This window comes from Malaclemys terrapin, chromosome 2 (genome assembly GCF_027887155.1).
Source record: "Malaclemys terrapin pileata isolate rMalTer1 chromosome 2, rMalTer1.hap1, whole genome shotgun sequence".
NCBI lineage: Eukaryota > Metazoa > Chordata > Testudines > Emydidae > Malaclemys > Malaclemys terrapin.
In genome coordinates, this window is record NC_071506.1 from 217,459,378 (window position 1) to 217,481,705 (window position 22,328).

General features: G+C 40.0%; 1 protein-coding gene across 8 annotated transcripts in view; it reads left to right on the forward strand.

The window, feature by feature from the left end:
• Positions 1 to 22,328, forward strand: part of THRB (thyroid hormone receptor beta) — a 273,610-nt gene that overhangs the window by 46,447 nt on the left and 204,835 nt on the right. For 6 of the 8 annotated variants that reach the window (XM_054019952.1, XM_054019957.1, XM_054019951.1 and 3 more), the window contains exon 2: positions 22,297 to 22,326. The gene's annotated coding sequence lies outside the window, so the exon portion shown is untranslated. Of the gene's footprint in view, positions 1 to 10,412; positions 10,479 to 22,296; positions 22,327 to 22,328 lie in introns of those variants that run through there. The other 2 variants (XM_054019955.1, XM_054019953.1) reach the window with 2 other exon arrangements.

A 22,328-nucleotide genomic window follows, 5' to 3' on the forward strand; every position in this document is an offset into this window, starting at 1 on the left:
ATGCCAAGCATCTCCAACTCCCTTTGTGAATTCAGTGGGGACTGAGGGCATAGTGAGACTTGAATGAGCTCAGCATCTTATAGGATTAGGACCTCTGGGCCTGATGGAAAGAATTCCATTGACTTCAGTCAGTTTTGGATGAGGCCCTCCATAAGCAGATTACACCAGTAATGTGTCAGGAATTTAACTGTGTGTATTATGTGTATTTGAAATATCATCAGCTGTATCAGCTATTGCAGGGGAAGCGGAGAACTGCACTTAGGTCTTAGAAGGTAAAAGCAGATGAGCCTGCACTATGCATTTGTATTTTCATTTTATTATTATTTTATTATTTTATTTATTATTTATTTATACAGCACCATTGGTGTGAATGATGCTTTACAGACATGAGAAGACAAATACACACAAGATGACAGGTGGGGGATGCTGGATGAGAAATAGCAGACATTTTTATCCTTTCCTATTATTTATCCCCTCCTATTCAATTTTTGTGAATGTGTGGTTTGGTTTTCAGTGCTATCTGTTTGCCCTTTTTAAAAATTGTTCTTTAACCCTTGTCTATTTGCCTTTTATCTCAAGGGACTCATGACTCATTATTTACTCATGGGTAATCACCTTTTGCTCACAACCCATCTTGTGAGGGCTAAGGTATTGTTATCTTGTGTGTTGGATGGAAACTGACCTCAGTCCTCAAAATCAAAATTCCTACCAAAATAAAATGCCCTCTGCAATCTAAGATCAACCCCAGATATTGAGCCAGAATAATTCATGTTTTTGAAGAAACAAGAAAGATTACAAATCAAAAACCCCAATAAACTGCATAATTTTGCTTTCCAGGAAATGCACCATGGTGTATAGCAATACGGTATAAAAAATGAGAAGTTAATGTGTTCTAAAAACTTGTGAATGTAGAGAGAGAGAAATCCACCACACATAATTATGAGAAAATAAAAAATGACCCCCTTCCCCATCCTATTTATGATGAAAAAAGTAGATTTCTTAAAATCCATATATTTTTGTCTCCATGATATGGTATCTTCAGTTCATGTGACTCAAGATTTACTCTGATGGACTATATTTGCTCCTCTTTGGTTGTCTTAGGCCTTTATGATTTGGTCCATTACTTGAAAAAGAGGAAAACACACAATCAGTGGCATCTGTGTAAAGTAAGCCTGTTACTATTTAGTGCTAAAATCTGCCCTCTCTTACCGGTGCATGTCTCCTGTTGAAGTATATGAAGTCAATAGGAACTCCATAAGTGTATTTCAGGGCAGAATTGGGCCTTAAGTATTTTGTTAGAGAGAGTGTGTGTGTGTAGATACACACACACACACACACACACACACACACACACACACACACACACACACACACACACACACACACACACACACACACACACACACACACACACACACTGGTTTAAAAATAAGGAGGAAACTTAGATCATAAGATGGATAGGAAAAAAAGGTTCTTTTCCCAATATAACATGCTGCTGCCAGTGCTGAAGCAAGACTAAAAACCTAGTCACAGACTAGAGGCTGCTACACCCATCAATGAATAAGTACCATATTTCAAACAGCATCAGGAAAAACTAAAGCCAAAGCAGAAGTACAAAGTTTAACTAATGAAACTGTCTTTAGTGTTGTGAGCCAGAAGTCTGACTAAAGTTTTAACTTCCAGAAAGTTACTTTCACTTTTTGAACCTGCCAGTACAACAAAGTAGACTCAGCAGGTGTAGTACTTGAAACTACTTTAAACTCATTCATTGAAATTGATTAGGTTTTCAGGTCAGTGTCCCTTTAAAGCTTTAGATTTATGCAACTCCCACTCTTCCAGTTTCCCTCCTCAGCACCTCCCCTCACCCCAAGTTTTCTTTAGTGTGATGTTAAAAATCATGCTATCCTTTTGACCAACAATTTTTAAGACTCCTGATAAGCCTTTTGTGGTATCTAGTAAATGAAAACCTCTCCTATGCAGCCTACCTAGAGAAGCCAATTCATACTGGAGAATTCCTTTTAGGGAGAAGCATCCCAGCAATTGATTTGAATATATCCTTGCTTTTTAGCCTCTAGAATGGAAAACTGTGTGAGGAGATCTACAGGGGGAAATGTTGATAGTCCTTTAGCACCTTGACCATGCCTGGAGTTTGCACTGTAAGAGACAGGTTTTGCCCACCCTTGTAATCCTGAGAAATGTTTGAACCTCCATAAAAACTACATCTTTGTGGCTTTAGCAACAGAAAACCATCATCTTTATTTTGAGACAACATAATACTCTTTTGCTTTCCATTGTGTTTTTCAAATTTAAACAGTGTTTAAAAAGAGAGCCAGAGCATCAGCCACTTCCCTCTACGTGACCCTATACATTCAGTGGACAGCCTCAGTCTTTCTATCAGTCTTTTTTATTGAATACAAAAATACCTTGCTGGAGACTAAGATCAAGAGAAATGTGTGCTCAGGGATAAGCATCAGACAGTTCCCATTTGAAGTCCCCGTCATTCACCTAAGTATTAGCTCTCCATGAACATAATGGGATTTCTATATACAGAGGAGAGTTAAGCAGTTTTTCTTACATATGTATTGCCATTGCCCACCATTTCTTCTGCTATGGCATCTGTGTCCAAAGACATACTTGGCTACTCCGATCACTCTGTGGACCTTTTCGCTGTAACAGAAAAGTTGGGAATACAGACTTAACATAGGTCACCTCCTCTATTTAGAGGACCAACAGAGCCTCAGGCACAAAACTGAGAACTATCTGTGGTTGGACATCCGTGCCCACTAGACTTTGTAGCTCTCATACTACACCAAGAAGTCTTCTCAGGACAGAGAATTGCAATCCACAAAACTGGCTATTTGCTTAGAGTGTCTGTCTTTCATTCTCTTATACTGTTAGGCACTCTGTCAAACCGTGGAACACTTCCTTTGCCTGTTGCTGCATGTTGCTACATCAGGTGAAAAAGTTAGGATTTTCTCCTAATGGTCTGGCCTGTAGAGCTTTAGAATATGAACACTGTGGACATCAGTAGAAGGCCACGGTACACACTGAAGGAGGAAAGACAACACACTGTTGTAACTAGTAGAGGGCAAGTTTATATATACTCATTGTTGGAAGAGTGACATGACACAAACCTAGTCTGTTGTTATCAATATAATAATGTAAGACGTGTTTCGAAGAAACCATAAACATGTTTTGCATATGTAAACAATGTAATGTGTCCTAGATGTAGGTCTCATTCTTTTAGAGTTGCCTAATGACCATGGCCATTGAGCACAGTGTTTCTGAAGGTTTGTTTTTTTGTGTGCCTGCCTGGTAGCTCTGTCCACTCTCTTACTAATTAGGTATCTTACTGAAGAAATCTTTTGAAACTATATGCCAGATTAACACTCACTATGAATATGGCTTGAACATCACAAACCTTACATAGTTGAATGAAAATTGCCAGCTTTTAAGCACTTAGTGCATTGAATACTAGGTCCTAAATATATGAACTTGTTGACTCTCTTGGAAGTGTGGCTGTCTATCTAAATGCATTCTAAAGCCAAGTGTGCATACCAAAATAGGTCACCCAGGCCCAATATTGGGGTGTACCAATGTGACAACCCCTCACTTCTCGTCATAGCCCCAAAAGATCCTTGTTTTGGTGTCAAGTGCCCCCCCTCTACTCACTAGGTGGGTTCTTTCTCTTGGAAAAGTCTCTTCCTGCCAAGATGAACTTGTCATCTTTCTGTGCTGATGACCTGATCTTCCTTCCAGGTGGGACAGTCCTGCTTACTCCAGCAGTCAGACACTGAACTGCTGCCTTTGAGTTTGGGTCTCTCTGACCAGTGGGTCCAGATCTCAAGGAGGTGCCTCAACCTATCCTAAAGTACAATTCCAATGTATTTTAATTATAGCTCAGTCTAATGTGAAGTGTGATGACCATAGCTGTCAGTCTAGGGCTGGAATCTGATATATCAATCTTCTCTTTTCACTATTGAGGTATTTTATGGAAATGGAAATAGGTATAAGAAGGTACCATATTTGGTTGTTAGAGGCAGGCTGTACAGTGGAGAAAAGCTTTAGGGTTTATATAATAGGAAGGGGAAAATGTCACTGCAGATTATACTAGTTGCACTAAATGTTCATCTGTTAAAAGCAAAAATATCCTGCTGTGCTTGGATATAGAGCAGTGGTCTTTTGTACAGTAGTGTTAAATCACACAATTCCAATTGTGTTGAATTTTCCTGGCAAAAAGTCTGTTTCTACCAAATAGCTTATGACCGATAATAGGAACCATTGATGTAAAAGTTCTGTGACATCTAAGAGGTTAGCTCTCCCACTGATATCTGTGTATTATCCTCATTAATATTAATTGGGAATTGTGTATTGTGCTAACAGAAACTAGTGTATACAGACCAAGGGCAAAGCAGTATTTACTAGTACAGTATTAAAATAACGCAGCCAAATCCTTCAGTTCCTACACAGACAAAACTGCCATTGGATTCATTTTTGTTTGGAGTTTTGGTAAATACTTCAGGTTTTGGCAATTAGTCTGGGCATTCAGTGCTATAAATCTGATATTTATTATTACTTTATTTGTTTGTTTTTACTGTAGCATATAGGGACCCCACTCGTGGACAGGACCCCATTGTGCTGTACAAACACAGAACAAAAAGACAGTCCCTCCCCAGAGAGCTTACAATCTAAGTATAAGACAAGAGACAACAAATGGATACAGACAGATCGCTGTAGGAGTACAAAGAAACAGTGCAACAATATTGATCGGCATGCTAGGTAGTGGTATCACCACAGCAACGCTCTAACTGTTGTCAAGTTTTGTGTAGGCCTCATAGCAAAGGAGAATATTAAGGAGGGATTTGAAGGTGGATAATGATGTGGCTTTGCTGTGGTTGTAAGGAGCTCTGATTACTTGTGAGGGGCAGCATGGGAGAAAGGGGGGAAAAAAGTGCTTGTTTGAAAATGTAACTGGTAGGCAATGGAGGCTGGCATAATGGGTCCATCAGAGGTAGGAGCCGACATTTCAATACTTAATGAGAAATGATAGGGTGGGGATGTGAAGAGACTATGTTTAGAACAATTCTGATCTCACATAGGTGAATGTGTGTTAGGCCATGTCTACAGTAGCGAGTTTACAGTGGCACAGCTGGACTGATGCAGCTGCGCTGCTGTAAGATCGCTCGTGTAGCCGCTTTATGCCAGTGGGAGAGAGCTGTCCCATCGACATAATAAAACCATAGGTGCTGGAACTGGGGGTGCCTGCTGCACCCCCTGGCTTGAAGTGGTTTCCAATATATGCAGGGTTTACAGTTCAATGGCTCTCAGCACCCCCACTATACAAACTGTTCCAGCACCCCTGAATAAAACCACCTCCACGCCGCTATGTCGGCGGGAGAAGCTCATAGCTCTGTCCACACCAGCACTTCTGTCGGTGTAACTTATGTCGCTCTGGGGTGTGTGTTTTTTCACCCCCCCCCGAGCGACATAAGTTTTATATAAAAGACAAAATTGCTAGTGTTGACGTAAACAGTAAGGCTATCTTCTAAAAGCAGCTTCCACACTTCTGTTTCAGAGATCAGAGTTCAACCTGTTAAGCCTAAGTGAAGTTTCAGTGTATTCCAATACATATACAAGACATTTTACTTTTCTTTCACTTATGACAAGATGACAACACATTGCATCTGTTTTATCTTATCTTCTAATAAACAGGCAGATGCCTTTTGGTCTCTCAAAGTGTAAAATATTAAAAGAAAGCACGGCTGATTATTTTCTCTATCTAAGAAAAGCTGTAAGGTTTTTCTGTAGTTGCTAGTCAGAAATAACCTGTTTTTGTTTTTCAGAAAAAAAGCCACCCCAGTGGGTTTTTCAGTATTTTTTTAACCTTTGTGTCACTGAAGTATTTACATGAACATAATGTATTTTTGCAGGTTTTTGATACAGGAAACATTGCCCTAAGTTTTAAAAGCAACTGGTGATTTGGGTGACTGCATGTTGGGGTGAACAACTTGAGACATCTTAAAGTGGGCCTGATTTTCAGATCGCATGAACTCAGTACTTTCTTAAAATCAGTCCCGTTTAAGGTGGCTCAATTAGGGCACCAAAAAGTTAAGGCATCAAAATTCACTAAATGCTTTTGAAAATGTAGGCTATTAGGCTCTAGTTTCTGGCTTCATGACTGGAAACTTTAAGTCAGCGGTGGCCAACTTGTGGCTCCGGAGCCACATGCGGCTCTTCAGAAGTTAATATGCGGCTCCTTGTATAGGCACCGACTCTGGGACTAGAGCTACAGGCACCAACTTTCCAATGTGCCGGGGGGTGCTCACTGCTCAACCCCTGGCTGTGCCACAGGCCCTGCCCCCACTCCACCCCTTCCTGCCCCCTCCCCTGAGCCTGCCGTGCCCTTGCTCCTCCCCCTCCCCCCCCCAGAGCCTCCTGCATGCCACAAAACTGCTGATCGGGAGGTGCGGGGAGGGAGGGGGGCGCTGATCGGCAGGGCTGCTGGTCAGCAGAAGGTGCTGGGAGAGGGGGAGCTAATGGGGGGGAGCTGGGCTGCTGACGTATTACTGTGGCTTTTTGGCAATGTACACTGGTAAATTCTGGCTCCTTCTCAGGCTCAGGTTGGCCACCTCTGCTTTAACTGGTCAAAAACGTTAATAGATCAATGTAACTCTTCTTGGTCATCTTATTTTTCAGTGTTCATAGTGTTGAATTTACTAAGTGATCAGTGTTTACCAAACATCCTTGTATGAGTTTATATGATTATGCAAGCCAAAAGTTGAAGGGAATAGTACGAAACAAGTTGTTCAATGGATTGAAGTAATGACAACAGGCAGTTATTCTAAAGTAAAATGTAAACATGTCAAGAGTTATATAGTAGCAAGATTTAAGAATTCATAGAAAGTGAAGAAAATTGGTTACTTCTGATTCTTCAAGATCGAATGTGCCATTGAATGACAGTTTGTCTATTGACATTGAAAAGCAGAACACTGAGTCTGATCTTGCAAATGAGACATTTTTAATCTCATCCTTGTCATCAATAAATAGCTATGATGATGTTGAAGAACTACTGACAGGGATTCACATTAGCTTCATTTGGAAACAGTCTCTATTTGTCTTCAACACCCAAACAATGGAAGAGATTGATTGGTGATTAGTCATAAAAACAAAAAATTAAACTTGATGAGAAAATCACAACTATCCTTTATGTTAACATCATCATTTTCAACACAGCATTTCAAATGAGCAATTTCTTTAAATTGGAGGCACTTCACCCTTGATTTATTCCTTCTGACAGGTTTAAACTTGTAGGGTCACTATCAGCTGTTACGAGTGGAGAAACAGAGGAAAAATTAAGAGAAGAACAAAAATAATCAACTTCGATATTAGCACAAACTGGTAGATTGAGGATCAGAAACACCTGATAATGGCTACAAGCATCCAGGGAAAAATGTGTTCATATTTAATACTTTTGATTCTACACCTGAGAAAACCAAAGAATATTGTCTCCAGATTGCTGAAGATGCCACCCAAGAATGCAGAGTACAGTATCACAAGGAAGGCTTTGACCCTTATTCAGACACTGAAAATAAAATGAAAAAGCTGAGGGACATTCTTAGAGGCAATCACCTTAAACTTCTGACATAGAGGTGTTCAGCCCACTATTTAACCTCACAGAGAAAGAAGCAACACAGTACTGAAAGTTAAAATTCAAAAACCTTTCTGCACCCTCTATCAGTCCTTTAGCTGGTGGATTGATGATGCAACTTTCCAGCGATCCTCAGTGGAATTCTTAGGAAGATTGTGACTCTGAATCCAGCTACCACAAACATGTTGAAATTTTTACTGAGCACAAGACTTTGGTTAAAATATGCATTTTGCACAACAAGAAAATCTGGCCTGATCTACTTAACAAAGAACTGAAACAGCATTAGGACAAAAATTAAAAAATGATTCAGAGAAGCTATGAAATGTTTCCATTTCATGTTCCACATGATTAATCTCAAATACAAAGGTCGTAGGTTGAACCTGAAACAGTAAAGGGAGGTTAAAATATGGTTGATGTAAAATTATTCTGAGTTCCTTCCTTCTCTCCTAACATATAAAATTCAAGAGCTAGAGTTCTACTCCCTTGAAACTAATGAGGATATACATCTATCACTGAAGGCCTGGGTCTCAAAGCCCAGACTGAATCTGCAAGGCTGGCAGTCAAGGGAAAACAATTATTTTACTTGTAAATTGAACATCTCTCTCTCTGTCTGTCTCTCTCAGCAACATAAGTTGGTCCAATAAATGATATTATCTCACTCACATTGTAACTTTAGGGAAATCACTGGCAGCCAATAAAGGCTCAGAAATGATCCTACAATTCCCATTTTACAGAGCCACTTTTTAAAGCAGCAGCAGACTTTTAACTGATTCTTCAAGTGAAGTGACTATGGATGAGCCAAATGCACTAATGTATTCAGGCCATAACATAAAAATTAACCAAAAAGTTCAAAACCACCAGCCATCACTTAGGTCCAAAATATAAGAAAGCCTTTTAGCCAGTGACATAATCTAAAGGCAGACAGGGAAAAAAGAGTTTAAAAAATAAAATTAAAAAAAATCACCACAGAGTTCTACAACTGCTGTCATACTTGTTTAGAGACACTAGATAGTAAGTCAAGACTGTGAAAATATAAATTCTTGTTATCTCCATTGTCCTACATCCTTAGACCATGTACATTTCAGTAAAGGGCTGCTAAATTGGCTCAAGTGCATGTACTTTTAACATTGAACTGTTTTTGATTTATCTATGCAACTAAAAATGTGTCTGGGAAATTTCTCAATACCTGGAAAACATTTTTTTTTTTTTTTTTTTTGCCCTTGGATAATTAAAAAAATCTGACTGAAACTTGAACAAAGTTCTAAAACATTTATCTTTGATTAAGAACAATGTCACCCTAAAGGGAAATTTTTTCCAGAAAGTACTTCTAAAAACTACACATGAGAATGCTCAGTACCATAATTATAACATAACTACTTCAATGCTTTAATGATACTTTTCCTGATCCATTTTGTCCTAATTATGCTGATTCATCTGAGTCAGCCATTAATGAGAGTTCTCGTTTCTCTATGACTGACAAGGCTAACAGCCCAGCAGGTGGCAGACTTCAAATTCAAATGTTGGATCGATTTTCACACTGGTTGAAATTAACACTTCATGCTCAGGTTGGGATAAGAAATCGCTGGTTAATGTTCTGCACTGATTCTAGGCATGATTACCTTTTTTTTTTATAATTGAGATTTTTTGAATTATCAAGCCACAGCTGCTGCACACTCCACAGAGAAATAAAAATATCAAGTTAAACACACTATTCAAGTGATTTTATCATCCTACACTTCTGACATTTTCTCGTACAAAGAATTTCTTCCGGACAGCTACATAGTAAATCCAGCATTGAAAACTTCTCCGCTAAAGAATGGAAGCTTGAAAGAGGAACTAGAAAATATTGTGGCTAGTAATGTCCATTAATTTAAGCACAAGGACACTGAATTTCTTAATAAAAGAGACACAGGATGGGTGAGATGGTGAGAGAGAGAGAAGCTTCTGAGCTACACACAGCTGTTCCTCATGGGGTCCCAGAACCGAGGCTCAAGCCTGAGCCTGAATGTCTTATGCTGCAATTTTATAGCCCTGCAGCCTGAGCCCAAGGGCCAGTCGCAGGTTTTTTTACTGCAGTGTAGACATACCCTGTGTGTTCTCTCACTTTCCCACATGCACCTATCCAAATCAGTACTCCGCCCAAAAGTTCTGGTGGGTTCACAAACGCTGTTCGTCTTAGGTGGGGCTTATGTTTGCAGGTAGGTTTGAACTCATCCTTCAATTAGCATATCAACCTCAATGTGGTTTTAACTCAACCCATAACAAAGTTTCACCCAGCTCATAATAACATATATAAAAATTAATATGGAATTAAGAATGATGGGTAGAGTGGCAGTTGAGGATGATCTGTTTGTTTAGATGGGGGAAAACAGACAATAAATAATATAATAGGCCATGGGCATATTTCCAGGGGTTGGGGCAAGCAACTCTCAAGAAGGTAATAGTTTGATAGGGAATATATAAAATCTTGATTAAAAAATGTTTCTGTGATGCAAAATCATCAAGTTGTGCATTTTCGCCCCGATTCAGGAAAGCATGTAAGGGTATGCTATGAAGGCAAATGCTAACACATACCTTTAAGTGCCCTTCCTATGTAGAGATGGTTCCCTGAATCAGGATCATTGTTAGTCTATGTAACTATATGATATTACTTCTGTTGCCCTTATCCTTCCTCCTTCTCTCGACTTTTCTCTTCTGGTTGTTTGTGGTATCTTGTCTTGTATTAGGCCCTCATGCTCCAGCTGGATCCATGTGGTTGGAATCAGTGAGGTTCCTGCTGGCATAAAGATTTGCCCATGTGGAGCCAGTTGTAGGATCAGAGCCTTAGATGGTAAGCTCTTTAATATTGTGTTGTCCTATGTGTTTGTAAAGTATCTGCAAAGGTGCTGGAACTAGGGGTGCTACCTGCACCCTCTGGCTTGAAGTGGTTTCCATCATATACAGGGTTTACGGTTTGGTTCAATGGCTCTCAGTACCCCCACCATAAAAATTGTTCCGGCATCCCTGTGTATCTAGCAGAATGGGGCTGCAGTCCTTACAGGATCACAATATACATGCTAATAATAATCCAGTTGATTTTAAGTCACATGCAGCATTAATAATTGTGTTTGAATGTTTAAGGCTAACCTTAAAAGCCAGTACTTATTCTGCATGCTCCTGCCTGCCAATAATAAGTTGCTTACAGAAATTAGACCAGATCTTGCATCATGACCTTAGAAAAGAGGTCAGAAAAGTAATTCCCGTACCAGAAGTAAAACAGGTAGCAAACTTTCTTAATGATGCTGTGATGCTTTCAAATGGTCAGTCAGCTAACAATGAAAGAGTCTCTGGGACCAGATGATCCCAATATATTTTTATACAAAATGTATTGATTTTGTTTGTGATTCCTTACTTCATATTTTAATTATGTGAGGAAATGTGGAATTCTTCCGGACTCTTCAAGAATAGAAATCATAACAGTCTTCATTAAATTATATAAAGATTGTGGTCATATATTGTGGAACAATTTCTGATTTAAATTCCCTATATAAAATATAATGGCATAAGGCTAGAAAAATGAATGTTTTTTAATTCAGATGGTGAATTTTAAAGATGTCTCTGTCTTTCCCTGTTCCTGGGAACAGTTCTGCCCCTACACTGGCTGGTAATGTCCCCTAGGTGACAGTATGTAGTAGAATATCTCCAGAAATCACTGTGCTCCTGTCACACCCCCTCATACCCTCAACATTCCCCTTGTGACAGAGACAACCAGGAGGGCTGGCTATGTCAGCCAGGGATTCCCCTGCTTTGGGGAGCCCGCAGCTTCCCCGTTAGAATACCTTTTGAGGTTCAAAGGGGTTGGTGAAAGGGTCAAAACCCAGCCTATAATTATTATTTTTAAAAACATGTTGTTCCATTGATACACTGACTCTAACTTGGCTGCAAGATCTTTTGTGTGATCAACACCTTTAAGGCTTCAGGCTCGCTAGCTATTGCTGCCTTTGGTTGGGATGGGTAAGTTAATGAATTCCTCCTTTGTCACTGCATTGGATGCAATTCACTCGAGTCAGTTGCTTGACAGGGTATGTTGTGGGAGGTTGCAGGTACCATCTACTTCCTCTTGGGCTCTGCTTCCATTTTCATTGTCAAGACTTGATGCAACTGATGCATGTTGGCCGTGCTGGAGTACGTTATCCAGCTTTAGAGTTGTTTACACATTTTGGGCTTGAAACCTGTTCTTTTCTTCCAGGCCTTTATGCCTTGCATCCGTAGGTGCTTGAAGCTGTGCCTTTTTATTCCACACCCCCCACCCCCGAAATGCACTGAGGTTATTTCATTTGCTTTTAGTTTCTCTTGCTTGATCTCTGATGGAATGGGGGAATGAAGTTGGCTCAGTAGCTTTAAGAAATACCACATGGTACATGTCACTGAATGATACCCCTGGCCAATGATCACCATTAGTATTTTATGGGCTTTGGAACAAAACCTGACAGGCTGTGGCATGGTGTCTCTTCCAAGATCTCATCTGCATGCCATCAGTCCCAGATCCTAAGGCCTGGCTGCTTCCACTAACTCTGATAAGTTCAACATGCATACTTTCAAATACATTTTGTAATAACTGAGTTCATGGTTCTCTGTTTTCCCTGGAACAGTTGAAAACACCATTAACACCTACACAGTGGAGTGCAGCTGTCATGGTGATTGCAATTCAAAGTTCAAGGGAAAGCTCTCCTGTAATATAGAAGATATTTTGATTGATGCATCTAGTTATAAAGATGAGAAAATCACTTAAAATGATTTTATAGTTTATTAAAATAAAATGGAAATTTAGATGTGTGTGCCAATCTTTATTCTGACCAGCCTGATTGTATGTTTTACCTCTCTCTCCCACCTTTTATTTCTTTTTGTCTTATAAAGCACATGCCTAATTTTAAATACACAAGTACAGTAGAACCTCAGAGTTATGAACAACTTGGAAATTGAGATTGTTCATAAGTCAGAAATGTTTATAATTGAACAAAATGTTATGGTTGTTCTTTCAAAAATTTACAACTGAACATTGATTGAATACAGCTTTGAAACTTTACTATGCAGACGAAAAATGAAACAAGCACAGAAACAGTTTCCTTACCTTGTCAAATCTTTTTTTTAAACTCTCTTAATTTTTTTAGTAGTTTACGTTTAACATAGTACTGTACTGTATTAGCTTTGTTGTTGTTGTTTGTTGTTGTGTCTGCTGCCTGATTGCATTCTTCCAGTTCAAAATGAGGTGTGTGGTTGACTGGTTAGTTCGTAACTTTGGTGCTCATAACCCTGAGGTTTTACTGTAGTCCCATGTGCTTACATACCTTGGAGAGTTATGGCCATGACTGGTGTGGAGAAAATAAATAAGGAAGTGTTATTTACTCCTTCTCATAACACAAGAACTAGGGGGTCACCAAATGAAATTAATATGCAGCAGGTTTAAAACAAATAAAAGGAAGTATTTCTTCACGCAACTCTTTGCCAGAGGATGTTGTGAAGGCCAAGACTATAACAGGGTTCAAAAAAGAACTAGATAAATTCATGGAGGATAGATCTGTCAATGGCTATTAGGCAGGATGGGCAGGGATGGTGTCCCTAGCCTCTGTTTATCAGAAGCTGGGAATGAGCAACAGGGAAAGGATCACTTGATGATTACCTGTTCTGTTCATCCCCTGTGGAGCACCTGGCATTGGCCACTGTCAGAAGACAGGATACTGGGCTAGATGGACGTTTGTTCTGACCCAGTATGGCCGTTCTTATGTTCTTATTGATAGTATGATCTGGGCAGGGAATGGATTTATAGGTCTGTAAAGTGCCTAACACATTTTGGGTGTTATTGGACTATATAAATTAGTAAGAATTAATAAAATACCAAGCTTCTATTTGACAGTATGATGTAGAGTGGGATTAAGGGAGACTAGAATTTATATAGAATACTACAGACTATGAAACTTGTTTTTAAGCAGGTTATATTATCATCACTCTAGTTTTCCTACTGGGAAATATTGTTCAAATGGTAGCTTTTGCTGAGACTGTTAGTGACAATGAAAATATTGAAATAGTGACAGGTATTTTTAAAAAGAGTTTTGGAAAATTCATTGATGTGTAATAGACAATATATATTCTCACACAGAAATTTTCCTTGAAAGACATTAAGGTTAAAAGGGTACCACATGGATAACTGGACATCTTTGTCAGACCTCAATGACAGTACTTTTACATAAGAATATAAGAACGGCCATACTGGGTCAGACAAAAGTTCATCTAGCTTAGTGGTTCTCGAAGTTTGTACTGGTGACCCCTTTCACATAGCAAGCCTCTGAGTGCGACCCCCCCTTTATAAATTAAAAACACCTTTTAATATATTTAACACCGTTATAAATGCTGGAGGTGAAGTGGGGTTTGGGCGTTAAAGCCGACTGCTCATGACCCCCCATGTAATAACCTCACAACACCCTGAGGTGTCACGACCCTCAGTTTGAGATCCCTGATCTAGCCCAGTATCTTGTCTTCCACCAGTGGCCAATGCCAGGTGCCCCAGAGGGAATGAACAGAGCAGCTAGTTCTTTTAGGCCCCAGTTTCACTATCAAGTATGACAACTTTAATTTTACATGCCATTTTTAACATTTAATGTCTTTTCAGAGCTGTCTAACTTTGTCGCTGTGGTTTGTGAGGAGGTGGGAAACATTCCTAGTGATTGCAGTGACATTTGCTGATGATGGCCAAATATGACTAATCTCAGGCAATTTTTTATTTAAACTCCTCCAGCAAGATGTTGTAGCATAATAAGATAAAACCCCTCGGAGCTGATATTTGCTTTTCTTGTTGGAGCTAATGCCAAGATCTTCTGGAAAACTAAAAGGCATGACTGAGCTAAACTGGATTAGGAACTGAAATGATGTGTTTAGTGCTTTTGCATTTCTTCAGTACCTATGCAGTGCTGTATCAAAGCTATTGTCTAGTATTTGTCTTTTTCATTATTTTTATCAGGGGGACAAGAACACAAACTATTATGCTTTAATCTATGACTTAATGATTTACATGATTTATTATGATTGATTTATTCTCTCTTTAATGGCTAGTTTTTACTTTGAAATCTTTCTTGTGTGTGAGAAACATGGAAAAAATGTCTTCCTCCACATTTCAGATACTCCACAATTGAAGATGGATCTTTTAGGAATTTTTGTATATTTAAAGAAAATGTAGTTTTGTTTTTCAATTATATTCTGTTTATGCAATATCACAGCTGTCACTCAGTGGAAAGGTCTTTTGCTATAAATATAGAATTAATAATAGGGAGTTACAAAGCTGTAAATATTCTGAGGAGCTCTGATGGCACCAGGGTACAACTACAGGAAATGTAAAGCACATAGCTGATTTTAAAAAGAAAGTCACCATGCTTAGATTGTGGGAGTGAGGCCCCTTTACATTTCTCTGGCACTGTAAAAAGGCCTTCAAGTAGGTGTCACTCATATAAAGGGAACTCAGTGTAAATGGGACTCAGGCCCACAATCTCTTTCATGATTTCATACATAGAGCTGAATATAATATTTTGAAGCGGTGCATATATGTCAATCCATCTTTTTACATATCATAACAAACTACAACTGATCAAGTCATGTGTGTTTATTAATGGGAGTTAAGAAAATATACAAAAATAAATTTATTTCATGCCTGTGATTTGAAAACAATGAAAGAAGTATCCTTACAGTGGGGGGGTTTCTCTGAAATCCAGTTTACAACTTGGTCTTAACACTGCTGTATAGCGTGCTTAGGCAGGCACATGGGTGTTGCTTGAAAACATTCATTCAGAATCAAGAGAGGACAAAGAAAGAAACCCTCCAATCTCAACACCTCCAAATGTTGAACTTAAAATGCAAAGCTGCATCTAGATGTGAATTTTTCTAGTTGTCCCCAGGGCTCAAGGGCTGGACCTACAGTTGGGCAACATGGGCGACTGCCCAGGGCACCGTGGTCAGGGGGCACCATGGTCAAGAGGGTCTTAACTCACCTCGGTGATTGCAGCAGTGGCAGCGGCAGCTCCTTTGGCTCCCTGGGGTGACGTGGGGATCCCTCCAACACAGTCAGGGAGTGATGGAGCGGGGCTGCCATGCCCAACCTGGCCCGGCTGCAAGGGGTGCGGAAGGTGCAGGACTGTGGAGCTGCTGTGAGGCTCCCTGCTCCTCCCTGCTGCCATGCACTCAGGCCGGCAGCCAGGGGCTGCATGTGGCTGCACATCCCTGCTCCTTCCCCAGGACATGCTGCTTCCTGCAGCCTGACAGCAAGCAGGAGCTAGGTAACCCAGAGCCCCAGCCGCAGGCAGTCCCCTCTCACTCACCTCTCACCTACTTCAGCCCGGATGGCAGCGGGGAAGCTGCCTGAGCAGAGAGCTGAGCTAACGCCTGCCTGCCCACTTCCAGGAGATCTTCCCCCTTTGGCCTCCCCCACAGAATCATCTGTCCCAAGGTTTGTTCCTGTGCTTGCTCACCTAGGGGGATAGGTGATGGCGGGTGGGGGGAGCTACACATCACTGCAGAGCAGGAGTAGGGGAGGGGAGGAGGCTCGAGAGAGCCTTGTTAGAGGGCAAAACCCCCTGGTTCTGCCCCAATCTGTGGGGGAGGATTCCCCTATGTGGAATGGCACTGCAGAACACTATGGGAGAGGGGCTGTGGGCCCCTGGGTAGGTGCAGCCAGGGAAAGGGCACCATTTTCTCTAAGACCAGCCCTGGTTGTCCCCATCTTTCTTAGCAAACACGCAGATCAGAAAAAGTGTGAATGCTGAGTTGTTTAAAATCTGTATCCACATTTGAATTTAGCATCCTAAGCCCATCTGTAGTTTGGGCACTTATTCTCAGTTCAATTGGAGTCCTTCCATTGACTTCAGTGGGCATTGGATTGGGGCCTACATGCATGAAATTCTTGTAAATGTTTTAGAAGAAGAACAAAGCTGGTTCCTGAACACATGGTAGTGGTTCTCCCCAGAGAGAATGGATGCCCACTGCTGAGAACATGCTTTCACAAGTGTTGTGTGAGTGCCCAAAACAGCACAGTTTAGCTGTGCTGACTTTTGATGAAATCTCCGCATCAGAATCATACCGTTGCTCTTAATTTTAATGCCAAAAGTAATCAAATTATATGAACAAAATTAGAGAAATGAGATTGACATGGATTTAACAGATCTAGTTATTTTTGTAGTAAGGTTTTATTTTTCCTTTTAAGAATGAAGTGTGTTTGGCTGTCTCTTAATTTAATTTAATTTTTTTTAAGCAAAAAAGAACTTGTTAAAAAGAAACTAAAAATACATGAAGCAGAGAAATTCGGAAAAAAATAAACTTGAAATCTGAGCTGCATTATGGTGGCAAAAATGCCTTTTCATCTCTTCAACTATAAATTTAAATAGAGTTTATAATGGAAATTCTGCAAGTACTTTACAATGCAGTGTGAATGTGTTACTGAAACCAAAGAGTGCAGGAAAGGGGAAATCATTGGACCAATTGCACAGTTCTCGTGCATTGGTCAGAAAGATTTGGAGATGGTCAAAGAGAAAACTCAGTAGAGTCTTTGAGGGAAAAGAAAAGGAAGAGGGAGGAAGAAAGGGTCAAGGAGATTCTGTTCTGCACTTCATTGGTTGTCATGGCAAAGAATGTGAAAAATGAAGGCTTTGTCACGGGGAAAATTTGAAAGTTATGGTTTTGCTTTAAAAAAAAAAAAGAATGTATAGGTCACATTATGTAATGCACAAAAAAAGTTAAAGGACCAGGAACAGAAGAATAGCATTAGGGTCTGTGGATCCCCTGCTTCCTCACAAGGCACCTGGCACTGGACCGCACATTCTCAGCCATCCATGGGTATCTTCACCCCCTGCAGAGGGTTGGTCACCAGCAGCAGTGGCTCGTCGGCTCCCTGCAGGGGTCACAGGCAATGTGCAGAAGCAAAAGTGGTGACATCTTTATTCCTCTGCAAGGGGCACAGGCTGCTCAGATGGAAGCAGTGGCTTCTTCAGACCCCTGCAGAGAGCTAGATAGCAAGAACTCATAGAGGTCCTGAAAAAAGCAAGAAGCTACATAATTCATGACCGCTATGACAGCCAACTAGCCATAGCCATAATGAATGAATTCCAAATAACTTGTTAGGATTAATCAAGGGAATAAATAAAGATTGAAGAGAGGGGAAAACCAGAGTTGAACAGAAATGTGTGTTATCCTTGTATGTGCATCTCAGAGTCTGATTCAGCTCTTTGTTCAAGAAAAAAGGCATAACTTGAAACATGAACTCTGGCTGCTCATGCTGGATGGGCAGCAGAACTTAGCACCATATGCTGTTTTTGCTGTTGGCAGAGATGAATGTGCCTATGTAGCTGTGGGCTGGGTTACCATATTCAGCTTTCTGGCAACGATGGTTATTTTTTAATCCATACCTATGCTTTGTTAGGGATTCTTATGGGGTTTTTTTGTCTTCTAGTCATGAACTTGCCCTTACTGCCCAATCCAAAAATGGGCTTCCAGCCTTTGATCATAGAGATAACCTAAACCAGCATAATGATAGTGATTAGCATTATATGAGAAGTAAACATTCTTCAGATACATCTGCTGGAGCCAAAGAGCTTAGTCCAACATACATATTTATACACCTCTACCTCAATATAACACTGTCCTCGGGAGCCAAAAATTCTTACCGCGTTATAGATGAAACTGCGTTATATCGAACTTGATTTGATCCGCCGGAGCATGCAGCCCCGCCCGCCCCCCCCGGAGCACTGCTTTACCGCGTTATATCCGAATTCGTGTTATACTGGTGGCGTTATATCGGGGTAGAGGTGTATTTATAATCGTTACAAGCAAATATGCATACAGCCTAGCAATACCTTACTAATATATACAGAGTAATTTTCAGAAAAGGTTGAGCATTTTGTGGATTGCAGTGTGCATTTCAGAGAAGTAAAAGGCATGTCACAATCTAGATTTTCGACATGCCATGGCCTTAAACCCAGAGCTTTTCATTTCACAGAGTGGCATGGCACCGCTTGCAAACTGCTGCAATCCCCTCTTACCATCTGTATGAGCAATCTTCATTCTGTAGTGTTCTCTCCCAAGCATATTCTGGAACAGTGAAATCTAATAGGCCTGACTCAGTAAAGCTGGAACAGGAAGAATTAAATTATGTTTCTGTGCCAGAGAAGTTCCTTACATCTTAAGGGAGAATTAGCTTGAGGGAGTTCTGGTGGGGTTTTTACTGCTGCCTTTCCTTGGATTTTCCACTGGTGGAAATTTTAACTGGGAACTACTGAGGAGTGGCACTCGGGGCCAAAGTTAAAGGAGTGACACCAGAGAGGAATTTGTCCCTGAATTAGTACATTCTCAGTCACCCTGACTACTCTCCTTTTCTAGTTACTATCATCCATTTCTTGGGCTGTGTTGGCTTCCAGTGGCCTCATGTGCAGCCCCTTTGCTCAGCTAGTCTCCTGGTCTTCTTTCTATCAGCAGAGCCTTCAACCAGGATTTGTGCCAGAGTAAATTAACATAAATGCTACGTGACGTGAATCTGACTAGAAGACTAAGATTTTTAAGCTGTTTTAGTAACTTTGAGAGATTTATTGTGTCTCCGCCTCCCCCCCCCGCCCCGCCCCAGGATTGATTTGCATTGATCTCATCAATGTGATGAGATCATGAGGCGGAACCAAGAGGAAAACAAAGAGGGAGAGTAATCAGTGCAGGGTTTCAAAAACAAAGAAGGCATTTTATTTTAATTGGATCCAGAAATGAACGTGGAACGAGGGGACTTGTGTGAGAATGGAGGTGATGATTTCTTGTATGTATAAATGGAAAAATACTGCCCTGATACATGCACTTGGCTCTTTGCTCAAAGACCTCCTAGGCAGAATGTGGCAATAATATCTTCATTATGCAAAGGCTTCATTGATGCCTTTTCTTTTATCACTTAGCAAATGGTTAACACACCGTGATCACTTGATGGACATGGCTGAGAGAGATGCTAGAGCAAAACCCCATTTTTAGCTTTTTGAATATATTTGTTATGTGGCTATATAGGAAGTTCTAGTTAATGCTGAGCTATGTTGTTGTACCTCCACCTTTGCAGAATTTAATATACAACATAAAATCATGAAACAATACTGATTAAAACAAGACTATGGCCTTTGTATTTTTAGATCTCAATGCAATTCAGATCATTTTCTCAACCTGGTAGAAGGAACAAATTTTCCTGCGACACTAACATATTTACATGCAATATAGATATGATTAGAAGGCTGCAACTGGTTAGTTTAGCAGTGCTAGTCCTCTGGAGGACTAGCAACAAAATATCAACAGATCAAGATTTTCCCTCTGCCAACTGCATAGAAATAACAATGTTTACAATGTTATACTGTAATATTTACTCCTCACAAACTGGAGTCCATGGCAAAACTCCCGTTAATTTTAACAGGAGAAAGATGGATCATGGGGCTCTTTGTAAGTAAATTTGTAAACGGGGCGGGTAGCAAAGTGCCTTCATGGGAACAATTTCTGGCATTTGTTTTCCTAATAATGAGTTTTACAATTTATGAAAGTGATTTATAAAGAGATGTTCAGAAAAGCTCTGAGCTTGTAAAGGGAGTTATTATTTTCCTAAACTGAATTGAAAGGACAATGTCAAATACCTTGCTGTACGTTAAATTCTTGCTGAACTTAAAGGATCTTTGTTGCTTAGCGTTGGCAGCAATCAGTTGCTTTTGTTTCTCTAAGTTGTACTTAATGGACTTTTAAGATACATTTAATTGGAAGCACAATACATGGCAGAGTGATTCTAAGTTAAGACATTTGATGGCGCATATCCTGGAATACAGTTAGAAGAAAAAGTACTTTGTTGATCAAAGAAATGTGACACATCTGAATATAGTAAGGCAATCTCTGAGCTCTGGTTGTAGAGTTCTTCCCCTCCCTATGAGAGAACATAATATCGCCGAGCATGAGAGCATGGTGTACTGTTATCATCAACATTGCACGCGACTTTTAAATGCCCACATGTAGCCCTCTCCTGGGCTGTCAGGAGGTTTGCACACACAAAGCCCTCTGCTGGGGTAGCAGGAGGGCCCACATGTATCCCTCTGCTGGGATGGTTGGATGGTGGAAACCCCCACACATAGTCTTCAGGTGAGGTGGGGCTGAAAATCCCCTGCACCTGGATAGAAGACAGCGTGTCTCTCATTTGAAGACAGAGAGGCCCCAACCTGCATGAAGAGGAGCAGTTGTGGGGCCCTACCTCCTCCAGCAGATAGCTTTTGTATGAGTGTCTCCTGACCTCACTAGCCTAAGCAGAGAGTTGGGTTTGGGGGGTTTCTCAAACTGTATATTTGACTTCCTGAATTCTTCCATTTCAAGAATCTGTTTCTTTAAGCGTACACATTCTATTTCTGTGCTAGATAGATTTTAAAGGCCTTTTCTAAAGCAGGAGTTAAACAAGCTATAGCAGGAGCTGATTCTGGTGTAGGGTAATATGCCTTACACTGATGAACTCCGCTCAGCCATATAAGAATCTAAGAATCGCATTATTAAAATCAGAAGAAGATGGAACTTCAGTTGCTGAACAGTGTGATTATATTACATTGATCCCATGCTTTGAGGCCAAGCTTTAAATTTAGTCTTGAGAAAAGGGATGGGAATTATTTTTTACTTGTGTTTTCTTTACATATTAAATTACAAATGGAATTATTGATGGTTAATGAGATGTACTGTAGATGCTGGAGGCTGAGAAGCTTTGGTTTGCTCACAATTCATTGCCATTCTCATTTGCCTTTCTTTCTTTTTACCACACACTTTACAATCACTGTCAAATTTTATCTGATCTGGCTTTCTGTTTTTTTTCCGTGTTGCAATATATATTATGCTAATATAGAAAATGAGTAAAGATAAAAGGCCTGATCCTGTTCTCATGTATGTTAGTAGTGATTAAAAACTCCCCTTTACTTCAAAGGGATCAGAATTGGGCCCACAAGTCATAATACTGATATCTTGCGCATTTCTTAGTTCAAATAGAGTAAGCTAGCCAAAGTTCACAGAAAACTAAAAGATCAGTGAAATTAATAGTTTTATAACCACCCACATTTCATAATTTATGCTGAACTATCTGAGATGACAGAGAGAGTTTGAAATGGGTTGAATTTTTCATACCTTTGTCATTGTGAGCCATTTACCTTAACTCACTTAAGATGCAGGCTGAGGCTATTAGCAGTATACAGATGTATATTTTCACATAGGTTTCTCTTAAAAAGTGCCAAGTATTCTTAAATTGTTAAGTCTTCCAGGCAGGGTCTGTCTCTTACAGCACCTCGTACGATGGGGCACTATTGCAATACAAGTAATAAATAATATACAGGTATAAAAATATCACCTGTGGTGAAAACAAAGCTGTGAATTGTGTATGAACAGCCTGGGGTTCAGATTACAAATTAGTTCAATGACAATTTGTTTTCCTATTCTCACAATATTTTAAATATTTGTTAAAAGATTTACACAATATTTCCATATAAAGTTGTTGAGAATAATTTTAACTCGGTGAGAAAATGTAGTTTTATGTATTTAGTGAATAGTTTCAGAAAAGACCTTTTACAAAATGGATCTTTAATACAGGATTTCTTTACTCTTTTCAGCAAAGGTATTGAAAATGAAGTTCTAATGAGGT